Consider the following 16,391-nt stretch of genomic DNA (forward strand, 5'->3'; position numbering starts at 1 on the left):
CGCATTGTATCTCTACATTAAACTAAACTAAATCACCATTGCTACAGAATTGTGTCTATTAAACCTGGCTCGGACAAAACTCTGATTATTAGCAACCATTTTCAAAGATGGTCATCACAAGTGGATCCACCTTCTAATGTAATGCAACCGCACTTCCAATTCTTTAGTTATTAACTTCCTAAAACAAAAACAAAAAATTGGGATTCAATCACAGTTGTAATGGGCCTGTCCCACTTAGGCGATTTTTAGGCAACTACAGGCGATTAGTTTGTCGCCACATGTTCGCCGGTGGTCGGCGGGTGTAGTTTCCTTAGTCACGCAAAAGTCGTAGCATCTTTCTGGTCGCCGCTAAATTTTCACCATGTTGAAATGTTTTGGGCGACATTGGGTTTCACACCAATGAGCGTAGCTTGACCTCCTGATGCAGGTGCTGTCATAGGTTGTCGCCAGGATGACGTAGGTTGTCGCCGTTTTTTCGGCGACCTGCTATGACTATGACAGTCGCTGGCAGTTGCCTAAAAATCGGCAAGTGGGACAGGCCCATTAGGCCTTAAATATAACAGAAACAATCTAAATGCGGCAAACTGGCCACAAAAATAAAGAATAGTTACAGCAATCATCAATGTCTTACTCCAGCATCCTGTGAATTTAGTGGCACCTTTCCCTCCCTATTCAGATATGCACCACAATGCAAATTACTAGTATTTAATTGAATTGAATACTTTATTGTCACATGTGACAAGTCACTGTGAAATTCGTTGCTTGCATAGATTTGCTTGCAAGGTATGCAAATAGTTGGCCATAAAGGGCACTTACAACGTTACAAATCCCTCTCCCCCGCACCAGATCCCACTTTGCTCTTCTCCCCCTCCCCCCTCCCTCACGGTGGTCCCCCGATGCCAGGTCCTCCTTTGTTCCTTCCCTCGGCAGCAACGTCCTCACTTCCACGTGTCCGTACTCGTCCGTGGGTCGACCGTCGCATCAACCTCTCCACCAGCGCCGCCGGGTGCTCTCCGGACGCCTCTGTGGCGCTGACCCAGGCCCCAGCCATGGACTCCGTTGACCCAGGCACCGATGGCTGTGGACTTTGTCGAACCACGAGGCTCCACCATCGACCCGTGAGGCTATACCTCTGGCCAACGTAGTCTGGGCTCCGATCCACAAGGTCCGGGCCGTGAGGATCTTGCCTCGGCTTCTCAGCAGCAGCCGTGGCTCCTCCGGAAGGTGTCCGGTAGTATATAATCCAGGTAAATATTGCAGTGCTGTCGAGGTACCTTACTTACACAAACAGCCTAAACTGAACCCCTTTTCATTCTCCCGAGTAAATGTAAAATATTGTGTGATTCAAAAAGGATTTGGAGGCAGGTTTCCCACTAATCTCACTGTTCTTTCTGGGACTGTGCTGTGTATAAGAATGTTAAAACCGAAGTAGCCCAAATAAGCTGTAAAGGGTACAGAGAGGATTTACGAGGATGTTGCCAGGACTCGAGGGTCTGAACAATAGGGAGAGTTTGAGTAGGTTGGGACTCTATTCCTTGGAGCACATGGAGGTGATGATTCTTTAGCCAGAGAGTAGTGAATCTGTGGAATTCATTGCCACAAATGGCTGTGGAGGCCAAGCCATTTAGGTATTTTTAAACTGGAAATTGATAGGCTTTTGATTAATAATGGCATCAAAGGTTATGGGGAGAAGGCAGGAGAATGGTGTTGAAAAGGAAAAATAGATCAGCCATTATAGAATGGCAAAGGAGACTTGTTGGGCCGAATGGCCTATTTCTGCTCCTGTGGCTTATGATCTTCTGATCTATCCGTCGGGACCTTTCTCCATGGAAGATGCATGACTTGCTGAGTTACTCCAGAACATTGCATCCTTCTTTGTAAACCAGCAGTTCCTGCTTTTTTTTACATCCAACATAAGGTTGCAGGCCCACACTGTAGGTCATGGACAGCAGGTGAATGATAAAACTTCCATTTCCATTTTATGTTCAGAGATACAATACACGCCATTCGAAAATGAAACAATAACATACGCTGAATAGTGCCACTTTCTCCTTATGGTGGTTCAAGAAAACAGCTCAACATTGCCATCCCAAAGACAGTTAGGGACTGACAATAAATTCTGGAATTGCAGCAATGTGTGAAAAAGGAAAAGTCTAGGTGCTACCCATGCACCAAAAACAGATTAACAGTCTGCAGGGAAAAATATATTTAAAGCTGCCAAAAATAATCATTGTCACCCACATCTGAATCCCTGTGGTATAATAACTCTATGTGATCAGCCTGGCAGAGTCTAGATTCAGAATGAAACAGCCCTACTTCAATCATCTACATCGAGAAAACTACTCATCTTACTAAGTGGATTCCAATTAACGTGAAGATGTAACTTTGTACTAGTGTGTTTCCTAATTTCACTATGTGATAAGTTTAAATACATTGCACACCATTTAACTTTGATACGATGTTCAGTAGATTAACAAGTAATTTTTTTAATGATTTCCTAGTCAGAATTCCATTTTTAATAATGGTGACAAAAAAGGATAAAACCATTTACTTTGTGGTGTACATTGCCTCTACAAATTGGTAGACATGGCTAACGTTTCATTAGTATGTGGACCATTCAGTCCATTTCCTGCAAGATTTAAAGCTTCGCCAATCACGGCATTCTCACAAGTCTGAGCATAAAAAAATGATCAGTAGCCGGTTTCCACAACAAGGTATTGAACCTCATAAAAACTTACCGAATAGTGAAAGGTCTGGAGGGAGTGGATGGGGAGAGGATGTTTCCACTAGTGGGAGTCTAGGACTAGATGTCATAGCCTCAGAATTAAAGGGCATTCCTTCAGGAAGGAGACAAGCAGGAATTCTTTGCTCAGAGGATGGTGAATCTGTGGAATTATTTGCTACCGAAGGCTGTGGAGGCCAAGTCAGTGGATATTTTTAAGGCAGAGGTAAATCGATTCTTGATTAGTACGAGTGTCAGAGGTTATGGGGAGAAGGCAGGAGAATGGGGTTAGGAGAGAGAGATAGATAATATACCGGGGCGTCTGCTTAGGGGATGTGCTGACCAGCTGGCCCTGGTTCTGACAGACATTTTTAACACCTCCCTGAACCAGGCCATTGTTCCATCATGTTTCAAGACAGCCACCATCATACCAGTCCCCAAAAAGTCCACAATAACCTGCCTGAATGATTACCGCCCCGTAGCACTCACACCAATAATAATGAAGTGCTTTGAGAGGCTTATTAAGCAGCACATGGTCTCTAAACTCCCCTCCAGTTTTGACCTGTTCCAGTTTGCTTATCGCCCGAACCGCTCCACAGAGGATGCTATCTCCTCTGCAGTCCACCTGAGCCTACAACACCTGGAGGAGAAGAACACCCACGTGCGGATGCTGTTTGTTGACTTCAGCTCAGCATTCAATACGATAATCCCCCAGCATCTGGTGAGCAAACTGGCACCCCTAGGATTCAATACCACACTATGCAACTGGATCCTGGATTTCCTTTCTGAAAGACCCCAGTCTGTGCGGGTGGGGAAGAACACCTCCTCGGTCATCACACTGAGCACCGGCTCCCCTCAGGGCTGTGTCCTGAGTCCGGCTGCTCTTCACATTGATGACACATGACTGTAGTCGCCAGGTCCACTACTAACCATATCATCAAATACGCGGATGACACAACAGTAGTGGGCCTCATCCGCAATAACGACGACCAGGCATACAGAGAGGAGGTGGAGCAGCTGGTGAGCTGGTGCAGCAGGAACAACCTTCTCCTAAATGTGGACAAAACCAAGGAGATTGTCGTCGACTTCAGAAAGAAAAATCAGCCGAGTCACACTCCGCTGTGCATCAACAACTTAGCAGTGGAGCAGGTGAAAAACATCAAGTTCCTGGGAGTGCATATAACGGATACCTTAACTTGGACCACAAACATCACATCTCTGGTAAAACGGGCACAGCAGCGTTTGTACTTCCTCCGCAGGATGAGAAGATCACACCTCCACCCTCCCATCCTCACCACATTCTACAGAAGCACCATTGAATCAGTCATGACCAGCTGCATCTCTATGTGGTGCGGCGGCTGTACAGCTGCGGACTGGAAGTGCCTTCAGAGAGTGGTGAGGACAGCGGAAAAAATCATTGGGACTTCTCTTCCTTCCATCATGGACATTGGTTACAAACGCTGCCTGACAAGAGCTAAGGGCATTACCAGAGCCCCCACACACCCACAATTCGGACTGTTTACACTGCTGAACTCTGGGAGGAGGTACCGCAGCATGAAGAGCGGGACAACCAGGTTCTGCAACAGCTTCATCCCCCAGGCCATAAGACTATTGAACTCACAATCAAACCGATGCCATAACTTTCTTATACATTGCCACTTTTAATAACTTTCCTACATATCTATTTTACAGAACTATGCACATGAAGCACTTTTATGGACACACTAAGCACTTTTACTGATCGCCTGATATAAATGTTATATTCTGCTGCTACTTGAAGAGTCAATGCAACAAAATTTCGTTCAATGTGCACTGTGTCTATGTGTATATCTGAATGACAATTAAAGTTAATCTATCTATTTAATCTATCTATCTAGATCAGCCATGATTGAATGGCCGAGTGGTCTTGATGGGCTGAATGGCCCAATTCTGTTCCTATCACTTATGACCTTATGACCTTATGAAGAGGAATATATAATCGATCGAGATTATTCAAAATGTCAATGTTTTCAATCTAAAGTACATGCATGACTGCAGGTTTCCCACGAGCCAAGAAACTTTATACAACTATCATTAAAAGGACTGTAAAGACAGAATTTGAATTTGATTTAATTTCCAAACGGTCTTTGTAAAAATCACTGTTTTGCACTTGAGGTGTATCTGCTGCAGTGATTACAGGCAAGTCCAGTTGCTAATATGACATGGAAATAGGAATGTAATCAGTGTTTGGATCATCTATTTTTGGTTGTGCTGCTGGAGTTCACAATGGTGATAAGAATGCAATGAAAATCTCTGATCCTTTCTGAAGAGAGCTGATGGTGGCTCTTTGCAGCACTCTGATGTACCGTTTCAGGATTGCACTTTGGAGTTAGATTTCTGAAAGAAAGATGATTATGAACTTGAAAGTGACCGTACTTGAAACCTTGGCCAGACATAGATGTCCTTGATGTGTTGCAAATAAACAAGCATTCACTCTTTGTGGATTTATACTTGAGGGACAATGTTAGCGAGGCAGAGAGGCATAGAGTTGTACAGCACAGAAACTGGCAGTGGCGTTGGGGGATGATGCACAATTGCCAATGACTACACTGGCACACTTGTGCTAGGGTGAACTCTTGTGACCAGGTTTATTTATAGTGAAGGATAATAATAACGAGAAAGTCCTGGTCCAGCATGGCAGGGCTGTCTCTCATTGTCTGTGGGCAAGTGAGGGGGTTCTGGCTTGAACCGGGCGGCACGGCGGCACAGCAGTAGAGTTGCTTCCTTACAGCGCCAGAGACCCAGGTTCAATCCTAACTACAGGTGCTGTCTATATGGACTTTGTACGTTCTCCCCGTGACCACATGGGTTTTCTCTGTGTGCTCCGGTTTCCTCCCACATTCCAAAGACGTACAGGATGCTGCCTGGCCCGCTGGGTTACTCCAGCACCTTGTGTCCTTTTGTGCAAATCAGCATCTGCAGTTCCTTGTTTCTACATAGATGGTGGTGTACTTAATCCAAGGTCCAATGAGCAATTGCACATAAGGACAAGGCATCTTGCATGGCAGTACGCACCTTGACACACAAACTTGGACAAACGTCATTCCTCCATGATCTCCTTTTTTAGAGGGAAACAACAGGCAGAGGAAGACTGTTGCACGATGCATGTTAAGCCCTCTTAGACGACTCTTTAGGTGACGGTCAGGGACTAGTTTTAATGGAATTCACCTACGCCACCTGCTGACAACCTACGACAGCAAAAAATTGTCGCCACTGTCTTTTTAAAATTTTTTAATTTATTAGAAGCCAGTGTACAGAAATATAACCGACGGCATATGACATAATACAGTTATTGTACAGCTTCAATTTTGACTTTTAGCTATAATTAGAAGAAAAGAAAGGAGAAAAAGCAAGATAGAGAAAAAGTGCAAGGATATTGTCGCCACTGTCGAGAACATTTTTCACCAAGTTAGTGATGAAAAAGATGTAAGGAAGGACAATTGCAGGGGAATATGATCAGATTCAGATTAGTTTATTGCCATATGCACCAGGATGCAATGAAATTCCTTGTTTCCATGAAGCTCACAAAATAAACTGCGTACATACAGTGAGAATAAATACAGCAATGAATAGCAAAGCAGCAGAGCAGCAGAATGGTGCAAGTTTGGTATTCCCTTTATCATGTATCTGTACATGTTGGATGGCTCGATTGTAATCATGTAGTCTTTACGCTGACCGGTTAGTACCTCGGTACATGTGACAATAAATTAAACTAAACTAAACTGAACCAAACTAAGTGAAGCTAAGGTAAGCTAAACTAAATTAAACAAAGTGGTGCAAAATAGAAATAAAATACAATAATAGAATAACCGATGAGATAGACTTGTGGAGTGAGGGCGCCGTCGAGTATGGCTGCCCAACCTGCAGCTGTCCGTCCTTTCACACTTTTTAAAATGTTTTAATATGTTAAACAGTTTCGTTTGGAGGTCTTATCTTTTTTATGTGCGGGGTGGGGGATGGGGAAACTGTATTTCTCAGTCCCTACCTGGTCGGAGACGCAACTTTTCTCCGACCCATATCTTCGCCCCTTCCTCGCAGCCTACCAACGGGACTGGAGCGGCGTTTCCTGCCGGGACCGGCCAGAACTTCAGCTTCGGCGGCGGTGCAGCGCTGAAGCACCATCGCGGAGCGGGCGATGCCTTACCCGGGACACCGTGTGGTTAGCTCCGGAGTGCTGAGACCGCCGACTCCAACATCGCGGAATTGTCGTTGCGCAGAATCCGGCAGCGGCGGCGCTGTTTTTAAACACCGTGGAGCCTGGGATCTTTTGCCGAGATTGCCAGTGTTGGAGCTCCGACCAGCGCAGCCTGTGGACCTCTGGCAGCAAGCAGCCGTTCCAGACACTCCAAGCCTCTGTAGAGTGTTCTCCCAATGCAGGAGCACCATCATCCGGCGAGAGGGCCTGAAACATCGGGCCACCGTTGCGGCGACTGTGGAGGCCTCAAATAGGCCCCGACCACGAGGAGTGGACTGGATTTTATTGCCTTCCCTTACAGTGGGAACCATTGTGGGGGAATGTTTTAATGTTTTATGTTAAAATCTTCTTTAATGTGGTGTCTTACTTTTATTGGTGTGCTGCAAATGGCAACTCAGATTTCACTACATCAATTGGTGTATGTGACAAATAAATGTCCTTTGTCCTTTGTCCTTTATGAGTAAGATAACATAGCAGTTCCTCTGGGAATAGGGTGTGAAAGAGATGATTTATTCAGCATGTGTAGGAAGGAACTGCAGATGCTTGTTTAAACTGATGATTGATACAAAGTGCTGGAGTAACTCAGCGGGACAGGCAGCATCTCTGGAGAGAAGAATGGGTGATGTTTAGGGTCGAGACCCATCGTCAGACTGAAAATGGAATTACTCCAGCATTTTGTGTCCATCTACTGATTGATTCAGCAGTTGGATAACAGTGGGGAAGAAGCTGTTCTTTAGTCCCGTTATACAAGCTTTCAGCATCTTTTATCTTCTCCCAGCTCCATCTTTCCTTGATCATCTTTGCCGGCTTTGATTTGTCCTTTTGTATATCTTTCATTCATTTGTTCTATGTACCTTTTCATATCTCTAGTTTCCCTCTCCCCTGACTCTCAGTCTGAAGAAGGGCCTCAACCCGAAACGTCATCTATTCCTTTTGGTCCAGAGAAAAAGCCTGACCCACTGAGTTTCTCCAGCTTTTTGTGTCTATCTTGTGGCAATTATACATCGGTTCCAATCGGTAATGTGGCGCAGCATTAGAGTTGCTTCCTTACAGCACTAACAGCACCAGAGACCCTGGTTTGATCCTGACCACGGGTGCTGTCTGTACGGAGTTTGTACTTTCTCCCTGTGACCACTTGGGTTTTATTCCAAGATCCGGTTTCCTCACACACTGTAAAGACGTACAGCTTTATAGGTTAATTCGCTTGATGTAATCGTAAATTGTCCCTAAGGTGTGTGTAGGATAGTGTTAATGTGCGGGGATCACTGGTCGGTATGGACTCGGTGGGCCTAAGGGCCAGTTTTCGTGCTGTATCTCTAAACTGAACTAGCAGCAAGTCGTCAGCGCAAAATGTTAACACAACATTTTAACAGGACAAAACCAATCCAACCATACCATCTCATCAGTCTACTTTCAATCATTAGCAAAGTGATGCTCATCAATAATGCCATCAAACAGTATTCACTCACTGTAACATCCTTACCTGTTTCCAATGCGTGTTTCATTAGGACTACTCCACTCCACAATTCAATTAGATATGGTCAAAATATAGACCAAACTGTTGAATTCCAGAGATAGATACACAATGCTGGAGTAACTCAATGGATCAGGCAGCATCTTTCGTTTTATTTTAGTTTAGAAATACAGCATGGAAACCAGGCCCTTCAGCCCACTAAGTCCGCACCCACCAGCGATCCCCACACATTAACACCATACTACACACACTTGGGACAATTTACACTTACACCAAGCCAATTAGCCTACACACCTGTACGTCTTTGGAGTGTGGGAGGAACTCTGTACAGACAGCACCCGTAGTCCAGATCGAACCCGGGTTTCTGGCGCTACAAGCGCAGTAAGGCAGCAACTCTACCGCTGCGCCACCGTCGCTGCCCCTCTCTGGAGGAAAAGGATGGGAGACATTTCAGGTCGGGACCCTTCTTCTGACAGAGGTTGAATTCCAGAGGTGAGATGAGAGTTTAGAGGAGGGCCTAGCACAGGACCAATTAGTCAATCTTGTAGGATATTTTCAAACTAGGTATGTAAGGAATTTCACCGCCAGTCAACCAAGAGGACAAGAGAGAGTTAAGAGTGTTTAATTGTAAGACGTACCAACAACGGAACAATAACATTCTTACTTACAGCAGCTTAACTGGCCTGTAAATGCCATACATATAGATAATAAATTATATCTTTCAAAAATTCAATAAATCAATGATCATAAAGGGGCTGTCCCACTTGGGCGACTGAATTGGCGAGTTTAGACGAGTTTCGGAGAGATTGAAAAATGACATGTTGAAGACCTCCTATGACTATGTAGAAGAACTCCTTTGACCTCGTTCGACTATGTTGAAGACCAGCTTCGACTAGCTATGACTAGCTACGACTAACTTCGGGAAAATTGGACACCGAACAGTGGCGAGTGAAGACGACCTCCTTCAATCTCCTTCGATCTCCTTCGACCTCCCTTCGACCTCCCTTCGACTACGATGAAGACTTTCTATGACTACCTTCGACTACCTTTGATTACCTTCGACTACCCTCGATTACCTACGAATAACATGATGACCTACTACGACCTACCACGACTAAACCTACGAGTAAAAAAGTATAGATTTTTTCCATGGCGACCTTTTTTTACTCGCGGGCATTTTTTAACATATTGGAAAAAACTCTGCGACCTAACTGAGGCCTCGAGTACGCAGAGACCACTCTCAAGCATGAAGGAGAGTTACGAAGACCTCCTACGACCTTGTGTCGACCATGCTGCGAGTATGAGTCGAGGGCAAACTCGCCAGAACTCGCAGATTAGGTCACCCAAGTGGGACAGCCCCTTAACATTTGGGTAAAAAAAAGTTATTTGTGCAACCAAAGGCAATCGATATGTTTATATTTGTTGAGGTGTTGTACAGTAAATTAAACTAAACTAAACCAAACGTCTTTCCAACAGCCATATGGCTTAGTTTAGTTTAATTTAGTTTAGTTTAGTTTTGTTTATTGTCATATATACCAAGGTAGAGTGAAAAGCTATTGTTGCATGCTAAACAGCCAGCAGAAAGACAATGCATGATCATAATCAAGCCATCCGCAGTGTACAGACACATGATTTTAAGAGAATAACGTGAAGAAAGTTTAGCGCAAGATAATAGTAAGATTAAACGAGAACTTACCAGTTTGAAGTTTGATCTGTATTTTATGAGGAGTTACGATGAGGGATTACGTGACGAAAGCCCACCAGGACGCATGCGTGTCATTCTTCAAAGCAGCGGTGTGAAATCACAGATAACTGTAATGACTAAACATAGTAAGATTAGAGAAGAGATACCAGTTGAGTATATGATCAAGGGTGGGAGCGGAGGGCACGTAATCCCTCATCGTAACTCCTCATAAAATACAGATCAAACTTCAAACTGGTAAGTTCTCGTTTAATCTTACTATTTTACTTCGGAGTCACGTGAGTGACTACGTGAAGATTTTAAAGCTCTGTGATTTCATGCTGTGGAAACGAGTTCATGCATCACGTCTGCCTTGATGACTGTAGGAGGAATTGTGTTAACATGATTTGGACATGAATTCGACATTGAAATCATAAAATTTATTAACACAAAATTATAACCCCTTTTTATGGGTTTAAATTAATTTACAGAACTTAAAATTGTTTCTGCAAACGTTCCAGGTTTCATTACTGGTTTGTTGTAAAATAGTTGGAATGTTTTTTCCCCCTGACCATCCTGCTGCCTTGAGGATTTGGTCCATTGGTACATCCAACTGTATCGCTGCCGATGTAGCTGCAGCCCTGGTGGAATGAGATTTAAAAATATTTGTATCCACCCCAGCCTGTGTTAGCACCTATTTCAGCCATCTTGAGATGGTCTGGACCGTCACTCTTTTGTGTGGTTGCTTGTGGCTGACCAGAAGTGCCTTCTCATTGCCTCTTATGCTTTTCGTTTTCTCCATGTATAACGACAAATGTCTTACTATACAGAGACGGTCATCTGTTGGGTATGACCTAAATTGTATATTGAGGCCTGCTGATCCCTGTCTGTTCTGCTTTACTAATTCATAGATATGAAACGTAATATTTTCAGTTGAGGAAGTCATGTTGTCCAGTCTTAGTTTATGCAGTGACTGTACCCTCTGTGCCGTGACCAATGCCATTAGCATGACTGTTTTTAATGTCAGTCTGTGTAGGGACAGAGCTGTTGCTGGAGACCAATTCCTGAGTATCTTCAGGACAATATTACATCCCATATTTGGGAGTACCTGGTTCTTGGGGGATTAGTATTAAAAATTCCCCTCATAAGTTTTGTTACCAGTGGGTGAGTCCCAACAGAGTAACGCTCTGTCCCCTGCCATAGGTAAGTCGATAGGGCACTTCTGGCGCAGTTGATGGCACTGTAACTGCGCCCCTCATCATAGTGGAGGCCTGCCAGATATTCCAGAACAGACGGGATGTTCATGTCTCTGTGGGTGACGTTGTTTTTGTGACAATGCATCTCCCACTTCCTGATATAGACCAGATACTGTTTTTTGGTTGACTGTCTTTGGGCCGCCGAGATCATGTTCACTGTTCGGTCCGTCAGTCCCAGTTGTAGTAGAGGTGTTTTTAAACTCTACAAATTAATGTTCAAATGATTATGGCATGGGTGGCTATCCCTTGTTACGGGATGTAGCAATAAATCTGGTCTATGTGGGATGGTGATACATGGTTCTAATACCATGTTTAGTACCACTGGGAACCATGGTTGAGTAGGCCAATCGGGTACTACCAAAATACCAGACGCAGAGTCTTGTTGTATTTTCCTTAATACCCGACTAATGAGGCAGAAAGGAGGGAATGCGTAAATAAACAATTTCCCCCAATGCAGCGAAAATGCATCTGTCGCCGCTGCCCCAGGGTCTGGTTCCCATGAAACATAATTTGCTAACTGGTGGTTAAGTCTGGATGTGAATAGATCGATATCTGGTGTTCCATATCTTGCTGTAATATCAGCAAATACTTTTTTATTCAACATCCATTCGGTGTTTTCATTAAATTTGCGTGACCTGGTGTCTGCCACTAAATTCAGTCTTCCCGATAGGTAAGTGGCTGATATCCAAATATCTCTCTGGATACACCATTGCCAAATTGTATTAGCCAGATTGTCACATGATGTCGATTTGTTTCCACCCATGTGGTTAATGTATGCTACCACGGTGGTATTGTCTATCTGTAGTCTAACATGCTGGTGATATGACCCAGTACAATATGACTTTAGGCCATGGAATGCATCCAACATTTCCAGGTAGTTTATGCCCAGTGTGAGTAATAATGATGCCTCCTGAGCAGTCCATCTACCTCCACAGCTGGTGATGGTATTGGTGGCTCCCCACCCAAGTGCACTGGCATCAGTTTGTAGTACCATGGAAGGGTTACTGACAATGATTAGATTGGAACAAAGCCAGATGTTATCTATCCACCATTTTAGTTCAATTTTAGCTTTGATTGGTAGTTTCATAGGTCTGTCAAAGTGACCTGCATTGATTTTGAGTGCTTGTATTTTTGCTCTCTGTAAGATTTGGTAATGTAGAGGTCCAAATTGTTTGGCTGGAAAGGCAGCCACCATTTTGCCAATTAATTTTGCTACCAATCTGATGGATGGTTTGCTGATGTCAATGAGGTTATTGCAAGCCTCTATTAAATCTCTAGCCTTTCCCTTAGGCAAAGTCACCGACATGTGAACTGAGTCAATGGTGAACCCCAAATAGTCCATAGTAGTGGAAGGCGTTAGTTTAGATTTAACTGGATGGATAATAAATCCCAGTTTTTCAAATAACTGTTTTGTGGCTGTTACGGTTTGTTTGGCCAATTCCAAAGTTTTGCCCACAATGAGTATGTCATCTAAATATGCCATGACCATGTGTTTTCGTTTCCGTAGAAACGCTAGGGCTGGTTTCAAAATTTTTGTGAACAGCCTGGGGGCTGATGATAATCCATTTGGCAGTGCTTTATACTGCCATTGTTGTCCCATCCAGTTGAATTTTAAGTAACATCTGTGGTCACCTCGTATAGGCACTGAATAGTAAGCATCTTTTAAATCGATGCTGGCCATGAAGTAACCTTTGGAAATTAATTGTTTAGCAGTTACAAAGGTTTCCATTTTGAAGTGAATATATTGTACAAATGTATTCAATTTTGTCAGATCTATGATGATGCGACAACCACCATCTTTTTTGTTTTTGGTAAATATATTGGACACGAATTCTAATGGTTCGTGTTGAGTTTGCTCAATTACACCTTTTACGTAAAGCCGCTCCAGTTCAGCTTGCGCTTCTGATTTTTCTTTACCAGAAAGCACGAACATTCGGTTCAGTATATGTTGAACTGGAGGGCTGTACTTGTGTATAAACTCTATTGTATATCCCTGGATACTGCTTAAGATGTAAGTATCGGTTGTTAACATGCTCCATGCATTCAGAAAAGAGTGTAATCTCCCACCAACCTCCATGCTCCCTGTATTTTGTAGGGAACCAGACCCACCTACCTCCATAGTTACCAGTGGCAGGTTTACTTCTTTTTGTAGGTTCTTCGCTGCTGTTGTTGCGCTAATGTCTGGATTTGTGGTTTGGTTGGCGTTGGAGGTCCGCGCATCTTCCAAGAAGGCCGGCCTGGGCCATGGCCTAAAAAAGACTCATGTTGAGTACTGTCACGTTGGAGCAAATGCTCCACACACCGCTCCATCGGGCTCCAGCGCTCACGGTCGCTGGCCACCCGCGGTTGTTCAAAGTCGGACTCCTCTGAGCCCACGACCTTGTTTGTTTTTTGTCTCACCTTACCGCCCGGCCGCGGAGTGGATCTGGCCGGTGCGGAGGCGACATCGGGCACAGCTGATCCCATTATAGGTGATTCAAGTGCCGCTGGCCGCTGCTAGCCCACCAGCTTTGTCGCAGCCGGTTGGTTTCTCCACCTGTAATTAGCATGGGAAAACACAAAAAGACCGCAGCTCTTACCTGCAGGTCCTGGTTTAAATTGTCGCTACGGGGGAACGTCGTTCCACCCCGCCTCCTGCCGTTTTCGACTTGTCAAAAGTCGACGGCCCCATCTGAATAGACTCCCGCCCGGCCGTGGTGTTCTGGCCGGCGCGGGACCAAAAGTCGGCACAGCTGATCCCTTACGGGGCTTGTGCCTTCAGCTGCTGCTGGCTCCCGCAACTTTGCAGTCCTCCCCAGCCAGCTTCACTCGCAGCACTTGTGGACACTATTTTGTCCAGCTTCCCCCCCTGTGTAAAAACAGCGCGGGGACAAAAACTACCGCAGAGTAAATCACTTACCTGCAGGTCGCGGTTTCAAACTTACCGCTGCGGGGGAACGCTCCACCCCGCCTGTCGTTTCGCAAGCGTGAAAGTGATATGACACGCATGCGTCCTGGCGGGCTTCTTCACGTAGTCACTCACGTGACTCCGACGTAAAACATCCAATAACGTCCGATTAAAGATTGTCCAAAGGTCTCCAATGAGGTATTCATTGGGAATAGTTCAAGCTATTATTGAAACTGGTGGTCATGGTAATCAGGCTCCTATAACATCTTCCTGATAGTAGAAGCAAAATGAGTGCCTGGCCAGGGTGGTGTGGGTCTACGATAATATTGGTTGCCTTTTTGAGGCAGTGCCTCTGAAATATCCGTTTAGTTGTGTGGAGTTCAGTACCTGTGAAGGGCCCGGCAGTGTCTACCGCTCTCTGTAATCTACTTCATTACTGGGTGTTCGAGTTACTGAACCAGGTGCTGATGCAACCAGTCAGTATGTTCTCTACCATCCATCTGTCGTGATTCAACCGAGTATCCTTTGATTAATACTCAATATTCTATGTAGTGCAGTTCAACGGATTACTTTTCTTTTTCTCCATTGGTATCTCCAGCATGCTGAGCATCTTCATCTTTTCTATTCCTATGGCAAGTGAGTGAGTTTCATGCTTCAGAAATCCTCTTACCTCTGCAGTGAAAACAATTTTGGTTTACGGTGAGAGAGGCAAGATTTAACAGGAAGCTGAGGAGCAACATTTTTCACTTAGAGGTTGGTTTATGGAACAAGGTGACAGGAGCGATAGTTGAGGCTGTTACTACTGCAGCATTTAAAAGATGCTCAGGCAAGTACATGGATAAGAAAGATTTAGAGGGATATGGACCAAATGGGATTAGCTTAGATGAGGCACCTTGGTCGGCATGGACGAGTTGGGCTGAAGGGCCTTTTTCTTTGCAGTATGCTCTGACATTTCATGTCTGGAAGGTCAACAGGACTTCAGAATACCACAAAAATATGGCAAAATAAAGTATAATTGTTCAAGAACAAAACATTGTAAAGGCTGGAAATCTGAAATAAAAACACAGAATGCTGAAAATAGTTAGCCAGGGATAATTAGTAGAGAGAGCTTTAGACTCATTGTTTCAAGTTGAAAATACATTTTTAACCTGAAGCATTAATTATTTTCTCCACCCTTTGATGAATAACGCCAACGTTCTCTGTTTTTAATTGTAACATAATAATTTGTTATTTGTAATAGGTAATTTCAATGAATAAATAATTGGAAAGATACATTTAAATGAAAAGCTCTCAGTATGTTCTTCAAAGATCCAACATGTTCATATAAAATCTGCAGGTCAGGAAGGCACATTGATGCAAAATTTAATGATTGTTGAGATGGATTTGCAGAGCAATAACTTGTTAGTTTTGTTGTGTGCGTAGGTAGCCTTCATTCCATTGACAACATCTACACTTCACTCTGCCGCATAGAGGCCGCCAGCATAATCAAGGGCCAGTCTCACCCCTGTCACTCCCTTTTCTCCCATCTCCCATCCAGCAGGAGGTACCGAGGTTTGAAGGCACATATCTCCAGATTCTGAAACAGTTTCATCCCAGCCGTTAGATAGGCACAAATTGCTGGAGTAACTCAGCGGGACAGGCAGCATATCTGGAGAGAAGGTATGGGTGACGTTTTAGGTCAAGACTCTTCTCATCCCAGCTTTCATCAGGTAACTGAATGGTCCTGTCATCAGCTAGAGTGTGGTCCTGACCACCCATCTACCACATTGGAGACTTATGAGCGATCTTGAATTGGAGATGAATGGACCTCCATGTGATATCTTTGCATTATATGTTGTATGCTTTATCCTATATCTGTGCACTATCAATGGCTTGATTATATTCATGTACAGTCTTTTCTTTGACTGGATAGCACGCAAACAAAAGCTTTTCACTGTACTTCTGTACACGTGACTTTAAACTTTAGACATTAGGGATAAAGCATGGTAAAAGGCCCTTCGGCCGACCAGTGATCACCCCATACACTAGCACTATCCTACACACTAGGGATAATTTACAATGTTTTTACCAAAGCCAATTTATGTACAAACCTGCATGTCATTGCAGTATGGTAGGGATCCAAAGCACCCGGAGAAAA

This window comes from Amblyraja radiata, chromosome 3 (assembly GCF_010909765.2).
Source record: "Amblyraja radiata isolate CabotCenter1 chromosome 3, sAmbRad1.1.pri, whole genome shotgun sequence".
NCBI lineage: Eukaryota > Metazoa > Chordata > Chondrichthyes > Rajiformes > Rajidae > Amblyraja > Amblyraja radiata.